The sequence below is a fragment of the Sturnira hondurensis genome, unplaced genomic scaffold (assembly GCF_014824575.4).
Source record: "Sturnira hondurensis isolate 20B ecotype Veracruz unplaced genomic scaffold, ASM1482457v3 Scaffold0002840, whole genome shotgun sequence".
Lineage (NCBI taxonomy): Eukaryota > Metazoa > Chordata > Mammalia > Chiroptera > Phyllostomidae > Sturnira > Sturnira hondurensis.
In genome coordinates, this window is record NW_028075471.1 from 151592 (window position 1) to 171782 (window position 20191).

General features: G+C 56.7%; 1 protein-coding gene across 4 annotated transcripts in view; it reads left to right on the forward strand.

Annotated features, from left to right (window-relative positions):
* The first annotated feature begins 6636 nt into the window (after positions 1-6636).
* PRKCD (protein kinase C delta) overlaps positions 6637-20191 on the forward strand; it is a 30418-nt gene continuing 16863 nt past the window's right edge. Inside the window, exons 1-2 of one of the 4 annotated variants that reach the window (XM_037040674.1) lie at positions 6731-6865; positions 10034-10148. The gene's annotated coding sequence lies outside the window, so the exon portion shown is untranslated. Of the gene's footprint in view, positions 6866-10033; positions 10149-19426; positions 19450-20191 lie in introns of those variants that run through there. The other 3 variants (XM_037040675.1, XM_037040673.1, XM_037040672.1) reach the window with 3 other exon arrangements.

Sequence of the window (20191 nt, forward strand, 5' to 3'; positions counted from 1 at the left end):
ATGGCATGAACATCCCAGGCTTCCAGGCTGTGAAACCCAAGGACCAGTTGAAAGTCCAGTTCATTTTCTTTACAAGGCCCCCAAGCAGGGCCCCACACCTGCACCTGGCAGCTCCTATGATCCTGGGCACAGTACCTAAAGCTGAGGCCTCAGTTTCAGTGCACATGTGGGTGAAGCCTATGCAGCTGGACTGAGTCCTCACCCCACCGGCCTAGAGTAGGGATGGAAAAATGTAAAAGAGGCCCCATGGAGAGCTTAGATTGTGTACCCAGTCCTTGACCCAAATGCTACACCCTATCCAGAAATTCCAGCCTTCTTCTTCCCCTCCTTCCACTGTCTTGGGATGACTGCCCCATACCCACAGGGCCTGAGGGGCTGGCCTGAGAACTGGCTGTGCTTCTGGCCCCAAGGGCTCACCATTCCTGCTCTCCAGCCCTGCCCAGCAGCCTGGCCACCTGCCTAGCTGCTGTGGCCATCTTGGCCACAGACTGTGGCTGCAGAAGCCTGTGGGCAGAGGCGGGGCCCAGGCGTGTGAAGGTGGTGGGGTGGGCAGTAGCTGAGGGTGAGACTCAGCTCCCTTGGGAGACTCCTCTCCTGTCAATCTCTGCCTTTGCCCATTGCAGGCTGCTAGACACTGGGGAGGAAGCATGTCTCAGCCAAGGGAGCTCACAGTCTGGGGCAGACAGACATGAGCAGCCCAGCTACCTGTTTTTAGTGCTGAACATAGGGTTGGGCCCACTGCACCTAATATTTCGATCCATCCTCAGAGCAGTCCCAAGGAGTGGGGATTTTACAGATGAGGAAAACTGAGGCTCAGAAAGGACTGGTTCTTGCTCAGGGTCACACAGCCAGTTAGTGTGGAGGCTCTTCCCATTCTGGAGCCTCTGTACCACGTGACTGGTGCCTCTGGAGAGACCCTGGGCAGTGTCTCTGGACAGTGTGAGTGGGGGTGGGTTGAGTCGAGGGGTGGATGGGCTTATAGGAAATAGAAGCCCCCCTCGTTTAGGGGAAGGCGTCTGGAAAGCTACCTGTACAAGGGGCCTTGTTAGATGGCTAAGAACTTGATGGAAATCCACTCCAGGAGCAAAGCTCAGCCTGAGCAGAGGCAAGAACTCGAAAAGCAGTGGATGGGATGATACGAGGTGGGTTGGCAGGGGTATCTCAGTGCCTCAGGGCCTCTCATATCTCTGGAGAACCTGGGATGGAGGGTGCTGGCTATGCTCAGGCTCTGCTGGTCCAACTGGCCAAACCACTTCTCTCCAGGCACTGCCCACAGCCCCTGCTCACAGCTCTGCCAAGAGTTGTTGGCAAACCCCAGGTGAAGCCTTAGTCAGGAGCCTACAATCCCCCCATTCTGGTTCCCTGGGGAAAAACGATTACAGGGTCCTGAGCCCCAGACTACGTTGCCATCTACTTCAGAAAGCCCGCCCTGATTGTGTCCCTCCAACAGAACAGCTTCTAAGATACATTAGTGCGGAGGGTAGGTGTGTTGGTGGAGATGAAATTAGTTGTGCAGTTATGGGAGATTTCTACTTTCCTGTGTAAACTTGTCTTTGTTTTCCTTATTTGCTCTGTTTTTCCTGAGAACAGTCAATGTGTGTCACTACTCTTCTAGGCTTCGGTAACTCTCCCCATCCAGCCCCACTGTCCTCATGGTTTTCTCAGAGGTTCCCAGCTACGGGGACAGGCTGTGGTGCCTCGGAAGACACTGACGCCCAGGACCTCGGTAGCGCCATTCATGAAATGGGCATGCGCAAGTCTCCCTGACTTTCTTGGACCAAGGGCACCGCCGGGAAGGGCGACGATAACGCCCGGCTGGACGCCCCAGCCCAGGTGCTGGAGCCAGTTCGCCCTCCAGGTGGCTGCCGAACCCCGGAATAGAGCTGGGCGTTTTATAGTCGGTCCTTCGTCACGGCGGGGGGGGGGGGAGCCCGNGGGGGGGGGGGTTGGGCGGGGCCTCCGCCCCCCCCCCCCGCAGTGGCGTGGTGGTGGGCGGGGCCACGGACCAGCCAGTACCGGAGTGCGGGACAGGGGACTGGGCAGGGATGGGGGTGTGTGTGCGACGTGGTGGCAGCTAGGGTGCTTGCGGTTCTCCCCCCTCTCCACGCCTGAAGAAGGGGCTGTCGTCCAGCTCAGCCCACCCCTCTCCCCCTGTTTTCCACGGGGCAAGCTGGGATTGTTGAGTTGCCGGCTCTGAAGGAAGACTGAGGCTTGCACAGGCGAGATGACGAGGGGGCTGGAGAGGCCCGCGGCCCTCCCGGCCCTGTGGGTGACTGAGCCCCTCAGTTCCCAGCTGCCAGACCTAGTGTGAGAGCTGGTAGGTCAATGAGAATGGAGGAAGTGCTGTTGCTCGGTGCTCCTCTGGGTCTGTGTGTGAGGGAATTGCTGTCCCTCAGTGACAGACCCTGACAATACAAGCCCCCAAACTGACCCCCCCTCACACTCCTTTGGGGGCAAGGGGCTTCAGAGGCAGAGGAGTAGGGGAGCCAGAAGAGGGAACTCACACTGTAGAACTGGGGCAGTCCAGAGCCCCAGCAAACCTCTGTGCCCTGCACTCCCAGAAAAAACCTTCCCTTTGTGTATTACAACTATTTCACAAGTTTCACCCAAACACAAATGTACTCAGGACAGAACCTGGGGACTGTTAGCTGGATTTCACCAACTCTTTGGTGGTTAACACCAGCATAGATTGAGCCTTTCGTCCAGTGCTTCATGAGCTTGAGCTCTTCCATCCCCTCAACAACTCACCAGGCCAGTATTACAGTTATCATCTCTACCTCACAGATGAGGAAGCTGAAACACAGTGAAGCCACAGGTCCAGGGCACAATCGGGATGTAAACCTGGACCCTGCAGCCCCCTGGCCCAACACTTCGCTACCATGTAGTACTGTCCCCAATGCCACTGCCCTTACTTGCCTCTGACCCAGCGCCTGAGGCTGAAATCGCTGCTCCTGACCACCTTGGTGGCCTGAGGCATGTCGGCAGGTTGGACTGTGTCCCAAGTGCCCATCTTCCCTGGTCTATCCCTCGTTAGACCCTCCAAGGCCCTGCCATCCCTGGTAGTTGCCTAGGTACACAATCCCTGCTGGCCTGGGCCCCCTACTTCTGAAACTTGAGCCTAGGAGATCCCCCCTGGGCCAGGACATTACTCTGGGTGTGATGGGGATGACGCTGGTAGTCGAAGCTTCTGGGACTGGGATGGTGATACAGAGAAGCAGAAACAGAACACGAGTGAGAGGAGAGAGGCTAAGACAAGGATCAACTCTTCACAGGCAACAAGTGGGAGACCCCCTCCTGCCTGTAGCTGGATGGATTTCAGGGACAGAGGGAGGTCCAGGCCTTGTCCAGTTTGTCTGGCTGTCCTTTGGAGGAGTCTGGGGGCCCCCAGGTTCATGGCCTCTGGGTGGGCTAGGGGTTCTAGAGGTCAGTTTGGCTGTATTCTGAAAAGCTCTCCAGAGAGCCTGAAGAGGAACAGCTCTGGTCGGATGCTAGGAGTAGGAGTCGGGACACTGCTCCGTGCTACCCTTGAGGGGCTCGTTTTCTTGGCTGCAAACTTGGAGGAGGAGGAGAAAGGGAAAGTCCCACTTCTGGGTGGCTGCTATGAATCCAGTTCTGCTCAGAGATTTACGTCCCATGTCACAAGAGGCTATCAAAGGCTCTTCCAAGGTTGACAGCCTGTGACTCAGCAAAGTGACCATACCTGTATCCCTGACCACTGTGAGCTGAGCCCTCACCAGGTGTTCACCCTGGGAGAACATTGTCTCATCTAACCCTTATTCACCCTTTGGCATGGGTCTGTTATCCGCCCGTTTCATGGATGAGGACTTAGGGTCAGAGACATGTGGTCACCTGCTCAGGTCATACAATTAGCATGTGACACAGCCAAAGTTTGCTCCTAGCCCTTAGCAGGCCCTTCTAAGATTGGGTCCAGGCAAGTTATGGAGGCACAGAGGCGAGCTTATCTGGACCCTGCACTGACCCACCAGTGTGGTACACAGGAGCAGCTCCAGAATGCTGTCGGGCCCAAGCTGAGCTTGGCCTGGATTCCTTGGACCCCACAAAAACCTATTCTCCCTGGGGCCCTTGGTCCAGGACCTGTCTCTGGAGGAAAGCCCATGTCCATCCCTTCTTTGCTCTGGCCACATTGTGGCTTGCATAAGCCTGATGGACAGGAAAGTGCTTCCTGGTGTCTAATCTCAATTGTTGCTCCTGAAATACCAGCCCCACTCTAAAGTAGTGGTTCTCAATAAGGGTGAATGTTGGTCCCCAGGGGACATTTGGCAGTGTCTGGAGACACTTTTATCTGTCACAGCTTGATGGAGGGAAGTGCTACCGGCATCTAGTGTAGCAGGTAGAGGCCAGAAGTGCTGCTAAACATCCTACAATGCACAGGACAGCTCCCACATCAAAGAATTATCTGGCCCAGAGGTCACAGGGCTGAGATTGAGAAACCCTAAAAGGAAACATGGCCTTTGGAGCCAGGCAGACCTTGGTTTCAATCCTGCCTCTGCCATTTACTAGCTGTATGCCCTTCACCAAGTGGCTTCACCTTCCTTGGTGACAGTCAATTTGCCATCCCCGAAAGTGGTGTGCTAATAGTGACCCTCATCTTAAGGGGACTGGAGGACTGAATAGATTGCACACATTCAGTATCCAGCACAGGGCCTGGCACTGGTGAAACTCCATCAGTGACAGCCATTAATCTTATTTCCCATTTTCCAAGGTAGATGGAGGGTATGAGAGGGAGCAAAGGTCTGCTACCCTGGAGCTCTCCACTAGTCAGCCCTCCCTCCAGTGCTGAGCCTATTGTTGATCCTGGGAGAGGCTTGGATTGGCCACTGTGGACCCAGAGGGAGCAGCCAGAAAGGAAATGTGATTCAAGGTGGGCAAAGATCACTTGAAGCTCACCTTGCTCACCCTTTCCAGGGATGCCATGGGGTGGGGGAGGCGGGGAGACCAGGACACAAAACGCACTAATGAATACACACAGAATAAGATCCCTTAGCTGAGGGAAGTTCCATGGATTCACGGCTGGGCTCAGGGAGGAGTAGCATTTTAGTGAGCACAACCCCAGACAGGAAGAGGTGTAGGGGAGGGAGGAATGGCATCCTAGTCCTGGAAACAGCATGGTCTGGTTGTAAGGAGTAAGGCATAAGACCTATTTCCCAAATGATAGTCCAGTGTGGTCAAAGGGGTCTAGTTTGCTAAAAAGAGCTTAACCTGATTGGGGGTGGGGGGGAGGACTGCATCAGGGCTAGCAACGTGGGCATTAACCATTTTCAAACTAGGTTCTCCTTCCCAGGTGTACCTGCTTCTCAGGGCACCACTGTCCCCCTCTCTCTGTGATGGGAAGAGTCTCTTTGCAGTCTAGACACTGCCTGCCAAGAATGCTCACACACTCACACACTTAAAACAGCATTTAGGGATCCACATCTCTGCCAGAGTTCTCAATCCCTGGGGGTCACACTGGACATCCCCACCCCCCATCCTCACAGTCCTGTAACCTACCCTTCTTACCAACCTAGGGCCCTCCCACCTAAACAATGTGATAGCCCTTCTGACCTTATCCAGTCTCTCCCTTCTCCTGCTCTTCTGCCTCATCCACGCACCCAGAAGCCCATTCCGCTGTAACCGCTGCCACAACCTTCTCGTTGAGAAGACCAGAGTCCTAGCCATGGCCTGTCTCAGCCGTGGCCCCCTTCATCAGCTCATGCCTCCTCAGGATTGTCCCCCCCCCACAATTTTCATCCCTCCGGCTTCAACTAAGAAGAGCTGTGTAGGCTCCCCTCATCCTCTAGGAGGCCTGGGACCTGGAACCAACTCTCTTCTTTGCCCTTGGAAAGTGACATTTTTTTGGAATGTAAAGCCAACGTCTGGGCTTTCTGAACTCTGGGAGCAGAGGAATGGACTCCCTGGGCCCCACTCCGAATTCAGACTTCAGCCCAGGAAATACTCAGAGAATGAATGAATGAATGAGTGAATGAGTTATGCCCGACAGCCAAGTTCCAAGTCTGGAAAGGATGCTAAGTTTAAGGCGCCTGCCAGGGGCGAGGGAGAGCTCTGGAAAGCCCAGCCAGGAAAGCGGAAGACTCGGGGGTTAGGGTAGAGGCTGCTCTCGAGTTTTCTGACCAGCAGTGGCAGACCAGCTCCCGCCCTAGAGTCTTCCCAGCTCGTCTACCGGCAGGGCTGAGACTAGTCGGCTTGGCGGCGGGCATCGAGCCCGGCTGTGTCCCGACTCCAGCCAACAGGAAGAAAAAGAGAGAGGCCAGACTAGGCGGGCCAGCTGGCCGGTGGGGAGTCCCAGGCGTAGGCGCCGGGATGTGGGGAACCCCAGCCGGCGCCTCCCGGCCTGGGTGGGTGAGGCTGAGGGTGGGGGCAGCGGCCCCCGTACTCCGGCCTCAGCGTCCTCTGTAAAATGGGCCCCCTTCAAAGGGTTGGTGCGCGCACTGATGGGGCGGGGAGGAGGACGCGAGGTGGCTGGGAGAGCAGGAAGGCCCAGACACTGTGACCCGCGTGCAGAGGAGGAGAAGCTGGACCCCAGCTCTGGGCGGGTGGAGGCGGGGCTTTCGGGGGGCAGGTCCTGAGCGGGGGCGGGGCCGGGGCCGGCACCTGGGTGAGGGTGCGCCGCCCCGCCCCTTTGCACTTCCGTGTGCCTCGGCGCGGGAGCGGGAGGTGGCTACCCTGGTGTCCCCCGAGCGACCACCAGCACCCGCCCGCCGCGCCTAGGCCCAGGAGATACTTCACCGGCCTCGAGGCCCATCCCGGTCGGGGTCCTCCAGACTCCCATCGGCGCGCACGCCCAGGAGCCGCGCCGGGAGCCAGACCCCGCGGCCGCGACCCCTGGTGCCTGGCCCGGCGCCTGGAGGTGAGTGAGGGTTGAGCCCCAACCTGGGATCCGGGCTACCCCCAGGGCGCGCCGCCCCTCCCTTCCCCCTCCCTCTCCGCTCCGGTTCCCGTTTTCGAAACTGAGAAACTGAGCCGCGGCCAGATAAAGTCCCGCCGCGCTCCAGGACCCACGGGTGCCTCCTTCCCCCCGTCTCTCTGTCTGCCCGCCCCTCCGTTCAACCGCAGAAGCCGAAGCCCTCTCGGCCGTCTGCTCCAGGACGCCCTACCCGCCAGAGTCCCAGCTCCTCCGAGCGTCCCCCCGTCTCTCCTAATTTCTGGGGCCCCCTCTCCGTCCATCTGTCCCTACCCCTCTGTGTTCCCCCGGCCGCCGATTCTTAGTTCCTATCTGTGGGTTCTTCGCCCTCCGCGTGCCCCATCGCCCCACCCCAAACCATCTCCCACCGCCCCCTAGATTCTGTTCTCCTGGAGTGGCGCCCCCCGCCCACGGTCACCGCCCCCAGCCTGTCCCTCCTCCTCTCTTTTCCCTCTGCAGGGCTCAGGCTAGGCCGCCCGCCGGGCCTCGCTCCCGTCCCAGAGTCCCTGCCTGGCTCGTGCGGCGCCTCCTCCTCGCTATATCTCCTTTCAGTCTTGGTGTCTCGGTCTCTCCATCTGTCCTCGGGTTGGGCGTGGCTCCAGTGCCCACCCTACCTTCCTGTTCTGCCCATCTGCTCCTCTGAGCCCCTTAGCCTGGTGGCCCCTTCCAGGACCCGTCTGCCCCAGACCTCTCCCCAATCTAGACACCACGCCCGTGGGGGCCCAGTCAGGTGAAGGAGCAGGTGGGGAGAGCCAGGGTGAAGAGGCAGTAGGTGGGTGTGGTCAGAACTTGTTCTGCTTCCCCAAATCCCACACAGAGCCCCCCACTTAAACCTATTTAGAAAGATTTACGGGGGGGGGAGGTGGAGGGTTGTCCCCTTCTCTGGCCCCTACCTTGAATGCATGGGTCATTCAAGGCATGGATCATGCCTTGAATGCATGTCTCCTTGAGTTGATTCCTCTGTAGCCGGGCTTGTAGGTACATTGTATGTCTGTGTGCTTGGGTGTTCTTTGTCACTGTCTGGAACTTGTCCCTGAGTATCTTTTCACATGTGCGACTTGCCTGTGTGTGTATATGTCTATTGGGGTGGTCTGAGGCTCTCTTCACTGTGTGTGCTGTGTCTTGGTGTGCCTTTTATCACCAGACTCCCTGCTAGGTGTTGGTGTGTGTCTTTGTGTGCCCCCGTGTGTGCATCCCTGTGTGTCTGGAGGCTTCTGTGTTGCACGCGGAGTGTATCTTGGTGACCCAGTAGCCATGAGGCTGTTAATTATTGGAGCCCATGGTGTTAGGGTGCCAGCCCATCAGGCTCATGTGTGAGTGTGTATGTACAAGTGTGTGTGTGCGCTCTCATGTTCTTTCTCTCCCTCTGCCACTGAGTCACTGTGATCAGGCTGACCTGGTCACCAAGGGAGGGGACTGGTCCCTTGGGTTTCCTCCTTCCTGCTGTGTACAGAGCTGGGGTGCAGTGGACAGTCCAGCAGAGGGCAGTGGAGTGCGTGTGTTCGTGTGTGTTCGTGTGTGTGTGTGTGTGTGTGTGTGTGTGGGAGAGAGAGAGATGTGGAGGTGTTTGGACAGCTGTATCTGGCTGTAGAGTGGTGGAGGGATTTGGTGTGTGACAGGACTGGGGCTGGGGTGAGACTGACCTGTGGGCCTATAACTGGTGGGAGACTCACAGTCTGACTGTCAGGCTGTGAGTATGTGTGCTAGCGGGGTGACTGACTGTGGGGAACCGAGAGTGCTTGGGCGTGGGTGTCAGGAGCAGGAGGGGATGAAGCAAGGTGTTTCATGCCTGTGCCCTGGGGTGACCGTGCTGGGAGGGAAGGGGAGAGCCCCATGTGGGAGGCTGAAAGGTTTGGGTGTGCATGCAGCTCCTGGGGAGGGCGGGGGAGAGGTTTTCATCTCTCACCTTCCTCTACTCCCCCAAGTTGACAAACACCAGAGGGCAAGGCTTGGGGTTTGTAGTGTGACCGAGACCTTGGACTTTGGACCCAGGAAAGACTTGGGCACAAAAATCCCTGTGCCTGTTAAGAGCAAGAGATCAGAGTTAGGCCTCTCTAAGACTGTTTCTTTATCTGCAGAAGGGAGAAAGTTGTGAGGACTGGAGGTCTGTGCCAAAAGTTCTTAAGCACAGTTTTGGCCCGTAGTGAGAATTCAGCACATGCTAAGTCTTATTTGATGATGGCTTGCTTTCCCCCAACAGTATGGTCTCCATTCTCCTGGGAGCTGGGGCTAGGAAAAGCCTAGCTAGTTCCCCAACCCAGTTTCTTGCTGGCAATGTATCTGTTGCACCCCACCCCTTTCCATCCACTTGACTAGACTCCTTGTGGGAGGCAAGACAGCTGACTGAGACCCCACTGGCGTCCAGCCCTGTTCATCCCACATGACAACTCCCTCCCACCCTCCAGTCTCAGCTGTAGTATGGTGGAGGAGAGAGCTGTGTGTGTGCTTGTGTGTGTGTGTGTGTGTGTGTGCACAGGGGAAGGGGGCAGTGATTTGGAGCTGTGACTGCAGGGCACTGACACCATTTAGCTGGCACAGCTAATTGGAATTTAAATTAAAATTAGAAATAGAGTACAGACAAAAAGATAAAGCCTGAGGATATCTAAGCCCCCAGGGAATGGTGATGGGGGTCTTCAGCTAAAAAAGGGGCTCATATCTGGGGAGGGGAATCTTGTGGAGGCCCAGCCTACTGAAAAAGCACTCAGGGCACCAAGACACCTTGCTGCCTTTGCCATTCCTTTCTTCAAGGATTTCTCTTGGCTTCAGGGTTTTGTTTTTTTTTTTTCACTGTAGAATGGGCACAGTAGTAATATGAGAATCACCTGAACTAGAATGTGCAAAACAAGGAAGAAAAAGTGTCACTATTCATTTGGTACTCCCAATTTGAGCCCAGCACAGGAGCTGGCATGCCACATCATTGGAGCCTCAGAACCACCTGGGGAGATCTATTCTTCCCATCTTAAGGATGAGACAAACTGAGGCTAGAAGGGATTGCCCCAGGCTGCAAAGCGGTGGTTGCACCCTAGTTCTCCCAGGCTCACAGGGCAGCCTCATGCTGGGGAGAGCCTGTTTGGGGACGCCTCCCAGCTCAGCTCTTTTCTCTTGTTCCTGCAGGTCCGCAGGAACTGGCCCAGGCGAGGGTAGCAGGACTACTTCTCCTGGTGGTTGTTGTGTGGTGGTGGTGGCGGCAGGAGCTGGGACTAAGGGCAAGGGGAGCCGGGAGCACCAGGTAAGACTAGATCATCTTAAACAGATGGATAGTGTACAGGGTAGACTTCTTGTTTGGGCTCCTCCCCTCCTGCCCTGGGACCCAGTTGGGGGTGGGAGAGGCAGCACCCCGAGTCCTTGGTCTGGGTGTGGGGCCTGGGTTCCCAGAGGGGCAGCAGTTGGCCCTGGGAATGAGTATTTTCTGCCTGGAACTGGCTTCTGGCCCGGCAAAGGCTTCAACCTTGGAGCTCAGAGGCCTGTGGCCCAGCAGTGATTTGGGGTAAGGAGCGGTGACGCTTTGCTGGTCAGTTAGAGAGAAAGTGGTATGTGAGCCAAGGGTTGAAGGTAGATGCATCAGCTTTCCCATGGTCCTTTATCTCTGCTTCAGGCTGTCTTCATCATCACACAGGTATGCCCTGGGTCCTACAGTAAGTGAGTTGGACACTAAGCTGGCAATGCAATAAAGACTTCCAGCTCCTGGTACAACTGAGCTCTCTTCTACACCCATTTCTACATTTCCTCAGACTCTCTGGGGCCAGAGGAGGGATTCTAAATCTCCCGCCCCAGCTTCCATATTCAGGGTGAGCTGTGCAGAGTTGTTAAGGGATGTTGAGGAAGTCTACAGTCTCTGAGGCCCCTTGCAAAGCTAAAAATTCTTTTCTTTGGGCCCAGCTTTGCCTCCTTCAATCCCCATTGAAGACAGCCTGTGAGTTACCCAATGCATGTCCAGAGCCCAGTGAGCAGGGCTGTGGGGTGCATGGCAGGAGGTGCCGAGGGCACAGAACCTAGGTGGTTACAGTGGGCAGGGGTGGCAAAGGTGGACTTTTCTCCAGGAGTCCTTCCTGATCATTCCTGTACTCTCATCCCTTTGGCTGTCTTGAGAGTGAATAGATAAATGGACCTAACTGGGGGCTGAACAAAAACAGGGTCTCCTGTTTCTGTGTCTTTTGTTTGTTCAACCTACCGACAAATCTGGTGGAGAGGAGGCTGTGTGCCCCTGGCTATCTGGGGCCTGTGCTGCCTCATGTGAGGGCCTCATCCCCTCCCAGCACTGAACCTCATTCCCTAAGAAGTTCCATTAATCAGCCTTGGAGCCAGCCCACTTTCAACTCCCAAACAGCACCTACCCAGCCAGCACAGACATATCCTTATACAGGGATACAGAAACTGAGGCTGCACTTGGCACCTCTGCCCACAGACCCATAAGTGCCTGCACACACACATGCGCATACATGCGTGCAGGTGTTCCCATGCACTCACCCACAGGCATGCTCACACACGCACACAGACACTCACCCAGTCACTGTGCACGCAGATGCCTGCCCACTCGCACCACACTGGGCCCATTCTGGGTCAGGAAGTGGGGGTCCTTGGTCAGGATCATAGCCCAGCTTGTCTGGCACTGAGGTGTGGCTGTGATCACAGGTGCTCAAGGGAGCTGGGTCGCAGTGGGAGGTGGGCTCTGCCCAGTCATTCATTAACTATGCTGCCCAGTCAACTCAGTCCTCCAGGCTGACCAGGGCTAGGCATGGAGGATTGGGGAGTAAGGGTGTGGGGGAGGGGCTGTGTCAACTGTGCTGGCACTGTTTGTAGGCTGCTGCCACTGAGGAGGAAGTAGGCCTCCCGTGGTCATTGGGCCAAGGTGCTCACAGGTTGGTGGGGGACCTGGCAGCTCTTCAGTTCCCCACAGTGTCCGTGCCAGGCAGAAGCAGAGGAATAGAAGGCAGAAGGATACTTCTGGAGTGATCCGTGTTCTTTCCAAGGCCTGAGCCCAGGGGAGAGGCCTGTCTGTCCGAGGTGTTTCCGGAGGCTCACTTCCTCTGGGCTGCCCAGGAAGTGGTTTCAGAGTGGGACTGACCAGCCCTCTGTCTGTGGCTCTCCCTGCCTGGCCTTGCCTGCAAGGGGAGCAGCATCTGGCTAGTGGCTTAGGCCAGCTGACCAGGCTTTCCACTGCCCGGGCTGGCTGGACCTCCACCATGAAGCCCTCCACAGTCCCCACAATCCTGGCTCCTCTCTAGAATCAAAGCAAGGCTCAGCGCATTAGGCCTGGCAGGCACGGCCCCACTGTATGTGAGTGGCCACCACTGGGCTGCATCTCTGGGATGAAGCAGCTCCTATGAATAAACCTGGGCAAGTGGCTCTGATTCCCTGTGACTCACTCTTTGCCTCTGACAAATGAGAGAATGATGGCATCCACCTTTATGGGGCTGTGCCAGAAACAACAGATAATGTATGCAAAGTAGCCAGCTCTGTGCCTGGCACATTTTTAGTGTTTAAGGAGTAGAAACAGTAGTTATGTAAAGCACTTAGCACCTGGTTCATGGTAACTGTTCAAAAAACAGCAAGTGGTACTGATGATACGGGGTTACTTTGTCAGATGGCCCTGATGCTGGCCCAGTGTCACAGGCCCAGGTGGCTGTAGAACCTGGCCGAGAATTCAGGTGTCTAGCTCCTTCATGCCCCCTCAATTCTGCCTTCAGAGGCAGTGCTGCTGGGGGGGAGAGTTCTGTGGGTTCAGTAAGTTCCACGTCTTCTGAGGAGAGGAGCTCTGGGGTGGAGTAGCTGTGCCCACTCAGTGGCCCAGCCCCCTCCTGCTCTTCTCCCCCTTGCTCTCTTTTAAAGGGAGAAAAATAGATCTCAGGACAAATAAAAGGGAAAGGCAATCTGCAACTTCCTGCTGCCCCCTCAGGCTTCCCTTGAGTCCCCTCCACCCCTTGCCTCCTCAACCAGAACACTGGGCTTGGAGAAACTCAGGCTGGCAATAAGGGGGTAGGTGGTGAGCTCTCCTGCCAGACTACCTATCCTTCACCCCTCGAGTCAGCCTTTGGGCTGGGGGTGGGGGTGGAGGTGGGGGTGGAGGTGGACATCTAGGACTGATGGAGGCTGGAGGAGTAGGGGTAGCTAGAAATACCCCTACACACACATCCTTGATAAATGGCAGTGGATGGCATGGAAATGCAGGTCAGCTCAGTGAGGGTTGGGCTGAGCTTTGGTCTTCACTCTCCAGCACCAAGAGGTTGGGGACCTCCAGTGTGGGAGTGGTAATGGTGGGGTAGCTGACTGGTGCTGGGAGGCTGGAGGGCTGGTGATTGGCAGTTATTCTGGCTAAGGGTGTGAGTGAGGGCATCCTGCAGGTTTAGGAGCAAGACTTCTGCAGGTAACCGACAGACCTGGGTTCAGGTTCTTGCTGGATATTTACTGGCTGTACTTTTGAGCCTGTGACGACTGCTTTGAGCCTTAGTTGCCTCATATGTGAAATGGGCAGATCAGGGAGTGTCCCTCTGAGACATGAATGCCTAGAAGCAGCCAGGGTGTGTTTCGGGGAAGGGGTCGGAAGGCGGAACAGCAAGTGCAGAGGCTCCTCAGTGGGATGGAACTTGTCTGTTCGGGGAACTGAAAGGCATCATTACGGCTGGGGTGGAAGAGTAAAGCAAGGCAGGGGCTGAGGAGGTCAGGGAGGTAGTGAGGGCAGGCTGGGGGAGGCAGGCCATGGAGCGGGGTCTGGGCTTCTCAGAGGGGAAATGGGAAACACTGGGGCTTTAAGTAGGGTGTGCTCTTAAAATACCCTCTGTCTTAAAAGGCCCATCGAGTTGCTGGGGCAGTGGGGCAGTGAGGGCCAGAGAAGAGGATGGAGAGCGGTGAGCAGGCAGGTGCAGAGCGTGGGGGTGGTGGGGGTGCCAGGATACGGGCAGCAGGTGAAGGAAGGATGTCAGAATAGACTTCAGTGGCGGAAATGATAATGTTGCTGTGTGAGGAGGGCGGGGGAGGAGGGAAACGACCCCCAGGTGTCCAGCGTGAACAACTTTGCAAGCACTGGTGATGCTAGGAAATGGGGCAACACTTGCATGGGGGGACATCAGTGGGCCTGTTCTGGATGTGTTGGACATGTTCAAGCACCTCGAGATCGTGGTGAGGTCAGGGAGGCAGGTGGGTTCAGGAGGGTCTGGGCTGAAAGTTTAGAGAGAGCATGTACTGCCCAGATTGGGGAGGAGAGTGTTCAGCGGGCCTTTGGTGGAAGCTCTGGCTACAGGTCCAGATGGCTGTCCTTTGAAGGTCCCTGCCAAGGTGCCCAGGAGGGCAGGTTTGTGGTGGCTGAGCTGCTGTTTTCACAACAGCCCCGGAAGCTTTGGATCATGTCTGTGGCTGTGTTGGCTAAACAGGGGCAGCAGAGCAGCCAGTCCCAAGGACTAGGGCTGGGTCAGATGTCGGCTTGGTACAGGCTGTGGGTGTTGGGGCTAGAAGGGAAGACAGGATTGCAAGTTCTTACAGTATCAGGGCTGGAGAAAGATGTATTGATTGTCAAGAGAGAGAAACCAAGGCCCTCACAGGGGTCTCCTAGTAGACTCAGGCTTTCTTTGCCCAGCCCAGTCTCTTCCCTGAGCAGTGGACCAAAGCAGGTCACTGCAGGGCTGGGTGGCTTGAAAGAGCCCCTTTACCCACGGAGCCAAGAGAGTTTGGAGGCCCTTGTAATTACCAAACAGAGCTAGAAATGGTGCCGGGAGCTGTGCTCAATACAGCCCTTTTACAGACAACAGCAGCACAGGCTAGCCAGGCTCACAGAGCCCCCAGGGCAGACCCGATCGGAACCAGATCTGTCCAGCCCACACCCAGCTCCCTTACCTCCAGTTCTTCTGTTCCCTCCCTGCTGTGGGTGGCACACCACACTGCTGCCTCTCTCCAGCTTTCTTCTGATTCCTGAAGTGGGGGAGCATCATCTGGGCCCATGCCCCTTGCGGGGATCCGTGGCAGAATCCTTAGGTGGCCATCTCTCTTTCTCTTGAACACAAAGATGAGTGTCAAGAATCAGGAGGCGGCTCTGTGGGTGCACAGAGAGAGGGGCTGAGGAGCAGGCTTGGGGCCATCTCCGTGGGGGTTGGTGAAGGAGCCGTCCCTTCCCTAACCACGTGCACATGCCCTTGTCTCCCACCGTAGGTCCGGTGGGCAGTTGCAGGGCTAGAACCAGAAGGTCCCTCTCTGCCTTCCCCAGGGGCTGGCCTGTTGGCTCTGGGGCTTTGGGGCTTTGAGTAAATCGCTCCACCTATCTCTGTCTGTTTCTGCCCAGTGAATCCGGAGCCCAATGGAGATCATGTGTGGCGTACTTGCTATAGCCATCCCACCTGCACAGATTCAGGCCCTCCCCCTCTCCTATGTGCCAGGCCTGCGACTGCCTCATCCTCTCAGACAGGCGGGTGGAGCAGGCATACCCAGCAGTGAGCCTGACCCACCCACTCTTTCCCTGACCTGCTCCCTCCTTCCCTGGCCCACTGGGGGCCAGGAGGGACTCTCTCCAGCTTCCCTCACTGGGAAGGCTCAGCCTGCCAGACACCCAGCTGCACACCACCCCCCACCCCCCTCCCCGCCCCACTCATCTCCCCAGCCACTGTGCCCCAGGGGATGCAGTAGGAAAAGCTACATTTGCAATTTCCTGGGCCAGATCCTGGTCAGGAATGTGTGGGTCCTTCCAGGCCTCTGTCTTTGTGCCCATGTGCACATATGTGCCGTGACACCCCATGTGCACAGGGGTCTCTGTGCTGATGAGTGCACGTGGGTGTTAATGTTCTGTGTGGTCTTTGTGGGCCTGGACATCTGCGACATGTGAGAGTCAGTGAGCCAGGGTACGTTTTTCAGTGTATGTGTCACCGAGTTGTCCTAGGAGTACGTCTGTGCCTGTGACTGCAGCAATCCCTGTGTGCATGTCTGACTGCATGTGGGCCTCCCCTGTGTAACTTTGTGTTTGGGCTGGTGGGTGTGCCATGTATGCACTTGCATGTGGTTATTCTGGGAGAGGGCTTGACATAACCCCCCACCCCTGCTGCTCACAGAGGCCCCCTTGTCCTCAGCCTTGCCATGAAGGGGCCTTTGTTCCTCCCTCAGGGGTACTCAGGGGTTTCTCCCTCTGGCTGAGCTGAGGGCTTCCCCAGTCCTACAGCTAGCTGAATGACTCAAAAACCTGTGCCTGGTGTGGGCTCTGTCCCCAAGGAGGTCCTGCCCCCACACGTGCTGGCAGGAGCAGGTGTGAGCTGATGCTAGCCAGGGTTCCTCTGGCCGAGTGAGCCCTGGCACCTCTGCTCATCCCTCAGGTTGAAACACCCCATGACCTCCCATCCAACAGAAGCTCCAGCCCTCATCCTGCCCCACCCCCTCTCCCTCCCTTCTTCCTGCCTGCTGCCTGAGCAGTGGTCCTATCCTTCTCTGTAATCACACATTTATGTGACTGTTCCCGCCAGTCTGCATTTTGTGCATCTGGTGTGTCTTGTCATGGTGGTGCCTGCAGACCGGGCTTGAGGAGTGCTGGGGGTGAGCTGGAGCTAGGCCGGGCCTTCGGAACCTGCAGCCCCCACCCTGTCATGTGCAGACATCACTTCATGTGTTTTCCTAGGAAGAGGGCCAAGGCCTTTCATTGGTTCTTAAGGTATCGTCACCTCTTTTGCAATTGCAAAAGTTTCATTCACACTGCTATGCCCCGCTCCACGACTCCCACCTGATTCCAGTGGGTTGGCCGGACCCAGCAGTGGAATTTTTTAATGTCCCCAGGACAGTCAGGTGTTGGACCAGGGCTGAGAAGGCTGAGCTGGAGGCAGAGACACTGCCCAGGCAACACACCCAAGTCCTCTGCAGGAGCAGGATCCCAGACACCTGTGGGGGGTACCCGCAGGGGCCATGGAGCCAGGAAGCAGCTGGCTACCTGGGGAGTGGGAAAGGATCCCCCGTGGCTAACCTTTAGAACTGTCTGGTAGGATACATAGGAATCCAGGAGGACATTCCTCCTGAGGGAGCTGCATATGTAAAAGTGGGGTGGCTTGAACGAGGGACAGGTACTTGGAATAGCCAGAAGTGAGATACAAGGTGGAGCACAGGCCAGGGCCAGGCTGAGGTGTGGGCTTTCTCCAAGGGCCAATGGGAGCCCCAGAGGTTCCATGTTGTGGGGAGGCTGAATGGGAAGGGACTAGGAGTGGTGACAGGTGGGAGGGGTCCGTGGGGAAAGGGAAGAGAGTCTAGGCAGTGGTTGGTGTATGGCAGGTGAGGGAGGTGACGAGAAGGATCCCCAGGGGATGAGACTCCTGTCCCAGGGAGGAGCAGGTGTGGGGAGCATCTCCTGTTCTGGGACTTGGCCAGGACCTGAGATCATAGCTGGTCCTCCTCCCTGGACAGGGCTGGATGCACATGGTGGCTGGGGCACAGGCCCTGGTTGGGGCCTTGGAAGGGTCTTGCTAGCCCTTCCCCTCCCCCACCTCCTGCTCTTCTAGTTGGGCCAATTTCCTGGGTTGTGAAACCCCTGTGGCCTCCTGACTTGCTTCTTGGGGAGGCCATCCTCTCAGCCAATCTGCTACCAGCCTGCCCGCCCAGCCTGGCAGCTTCCTCCACACCCAGCCCCCTGCCCTGTTGCAACTCTGCCAGGACCAGCCCTACTCCTTCCTGCTGATCGCACTGCCTCTCACTCTTCTTCCCTCCCAACGCCTGGGTCTCATGTGCCTCTACCCGCCTTCACTCATCCTTCATGGCCTGTGTGGGCTGGACCTTTGCAGGCCCAAGTAGGGTCTGCATCTCTAGGAGACCTAATCTCATACTACCACCACCAGTTTTGGTGGTGCCTTCCATGGGCAGGTGTGCGTGGGGCGGTGCACTGGAGGGGCACCTCTGCTCCTCAGGGGTCTATGGAAGGGAGCAGACCTCAGACCCACCAGGGGCCTCAGCTGATCTCTACTCCCCCTTGTGTGTGAGATCTCAGTCTTCCAGTTCTTGGCTGGCAGACTTTCTGAGGGACACCCTCTCCACATTCACACACACTCCAAGGGCCTGGCCAAGGCCTTTCTTTTCAGGCCCCCTTTGCTCCTCTGTCCAGCGGGCATCACCCTATGACCTGTGAGGCAGAATCAAATGCCAGGAAAGGGCTGGGGTGGAGGGGACCAGGTCAGTTTTGCAGGCCAGGGGACCCTCATTGTCCTCAGTTTCCCAATCTATAGGGGCATGTCAACCTCTGCGGGCCCATCCCTTGGAGATATTTTGGCTTGCCAGGTTTTACTTCTTCCCTCTAACAAAACTGTTGTCAAATAATTTACACGTGGTTGTAGAAACATTAGAAAATGCTTTCCCGTTGCTGGTGGTGCCACCCCTTAGGCTATGTCCCCACCCTGCCTTCTTTGCTGGAGCACACTCCTATACACCTGTGTGGCTGTGCGACATGCACACTTGTCCTCTGTGTCCTCGAGCTCCAGTCAGTGTAGTCAGTCACTCTGGTCAGCTCAATGTCAGCCTTGCCTACTGCCCCGGACTGGCTGGGAGCAGGTTTCCATCGCCGAGGAGGCACATGCATGCTCTGGCCTGGCCTCTCCTTCCCTCTGCACTGCTGGTTGAGGGCAGGGTGGGGAGCAGGGCTGGTGAGCCTTTATCCCCTGGGGCTGGAATCCAGTAAGGCCAACCCTTACCCGGGTTTTGAGAACTGGGGGCTGGCCAAGTGGCAGGGACAGGAGGAAAGGAAGCCGTTCAGAGGCCTATACCACCCACCTTTTTTATATAGAGATGGGGTGGTCCTCAAAGTCAGCCTAGGACCAGCGTGGAGGCAGGTTGGGGGGAGGATTCTGATCAAGCACAGGGTACCTGTCTCCTGGGGTCCTCACCTCTCTTTTCTTTATCCTCATGAATGTGTTGTGTGTGCTCCTTCTGGCACATTTATTTCTCTACTGCTGCCCTCTCTTTCCCTTCATCTCTTCTTCTTGGCATGATGCACTGGAAAGAATGTGGGTCAAAACATCAAGCAAGCCTGGATTCAAGTCCTTCTTCCACCACTTACTGGCTGTGTGATCTTGGGCAAATCACTTAGCCCCTCTGAGCTTGTTTTTTTTTTGTGGGTAAAACACTCATCTCCTGGACCTGCGCAAGGATGAAGTGTGCTAATGCCATTACAAGGCTAATCTAGTATGTCGTTGGCCTTAGAAAAGGAGGATTCATCTTGTAAGTGGGGGCTCTGAGATTTGTACCCAGACCTTTTGACTCCAAGTCCAATGCTCTCTGCCTCATTGGGCTGCCTTCGCTGTGGGCTGGAGAAGAAGGAATACAGACACCAGGAGCCCACAAGTGGCTGGGAAAGGCCTGGCTGGCCTCAGCTGGCTCCAAGAGCTTGTCTCTAGGGAGCCGTATGCGGGGTCCAGGCCCAGCCACCTCCATGGCACTGCAGAGCGGCGGTGAGGCTGAGCCAGTGGCTTTCCTATGGGGCCTGTGAGCCTGGGCCTATTTGCATGGGGCTATAAATAGTTGGCACACCTTGCTTTTGTGCCGTTACTTTACCGCTTGGTCTTCCCACCAGTGTTCAGATGCTCTTCAAGGTAGGTGGGCGACTCTGTCTCCACTGTGCAGTGGGGAACTTGGTGTGCCAGGACCCAGGACCTCTGAGTCACATAGTGATGGAAGAAGATGCTGGCTCCTGGTGTCTCTCTGTCCTGGGGTCCAGGCCATGTAACTGGGGTAGAGGAGGTGGTAGAGCCTGGCAGGACCCAGGCTCTAGTTTTAGCCCTAGGGAGTTGGGGCCAGGCCACCTAACCCTAGGGTTACTGCCAAAGAGCTCCAGGAGGTCCCCTTTCTTGTGGCACTGTGGCCTGGCGGTACGGGTTTGGGTCTGGGTCCCGCTGTGGTTGTGGTTTTCCCCCGGCGGCTTCTAGCTAACTGTGAGCAGCAGCTGCTCTCCGTGTGCCTGCAGAAAGCTGGAGGATAAGCCTGATGGGCAGCTGGGCTCTGCCTCACCCTCCCAGGGCTCCTCTGATACCTGCCCCCCTCCCCCACCCCACTCTCTTCTCCTCCATGTAACCTGGGTGGTTCCCATGGACAGCCTCTGCTGGGCCACCTGGAGGCAAGGGAAGTCATGGAGTGCGTGGGCTGTCTGGGTTTGGTCCCAAGGGGAGGCAGTGGGGAGAAAGGGCTGCCAGCAGGGGTTGGGAACAGGCGCTGTTTCAGGGTGAGCAGCTCTGTGTTCCTGGAGACTGGGTTGGCCTGTCTGAGAAGTGGGCTCAGTTATTAGGACTCTCTTCCCAGGCCGTTGGGTGGGTGGGAGATGTGAGTGTACTTTGTAAA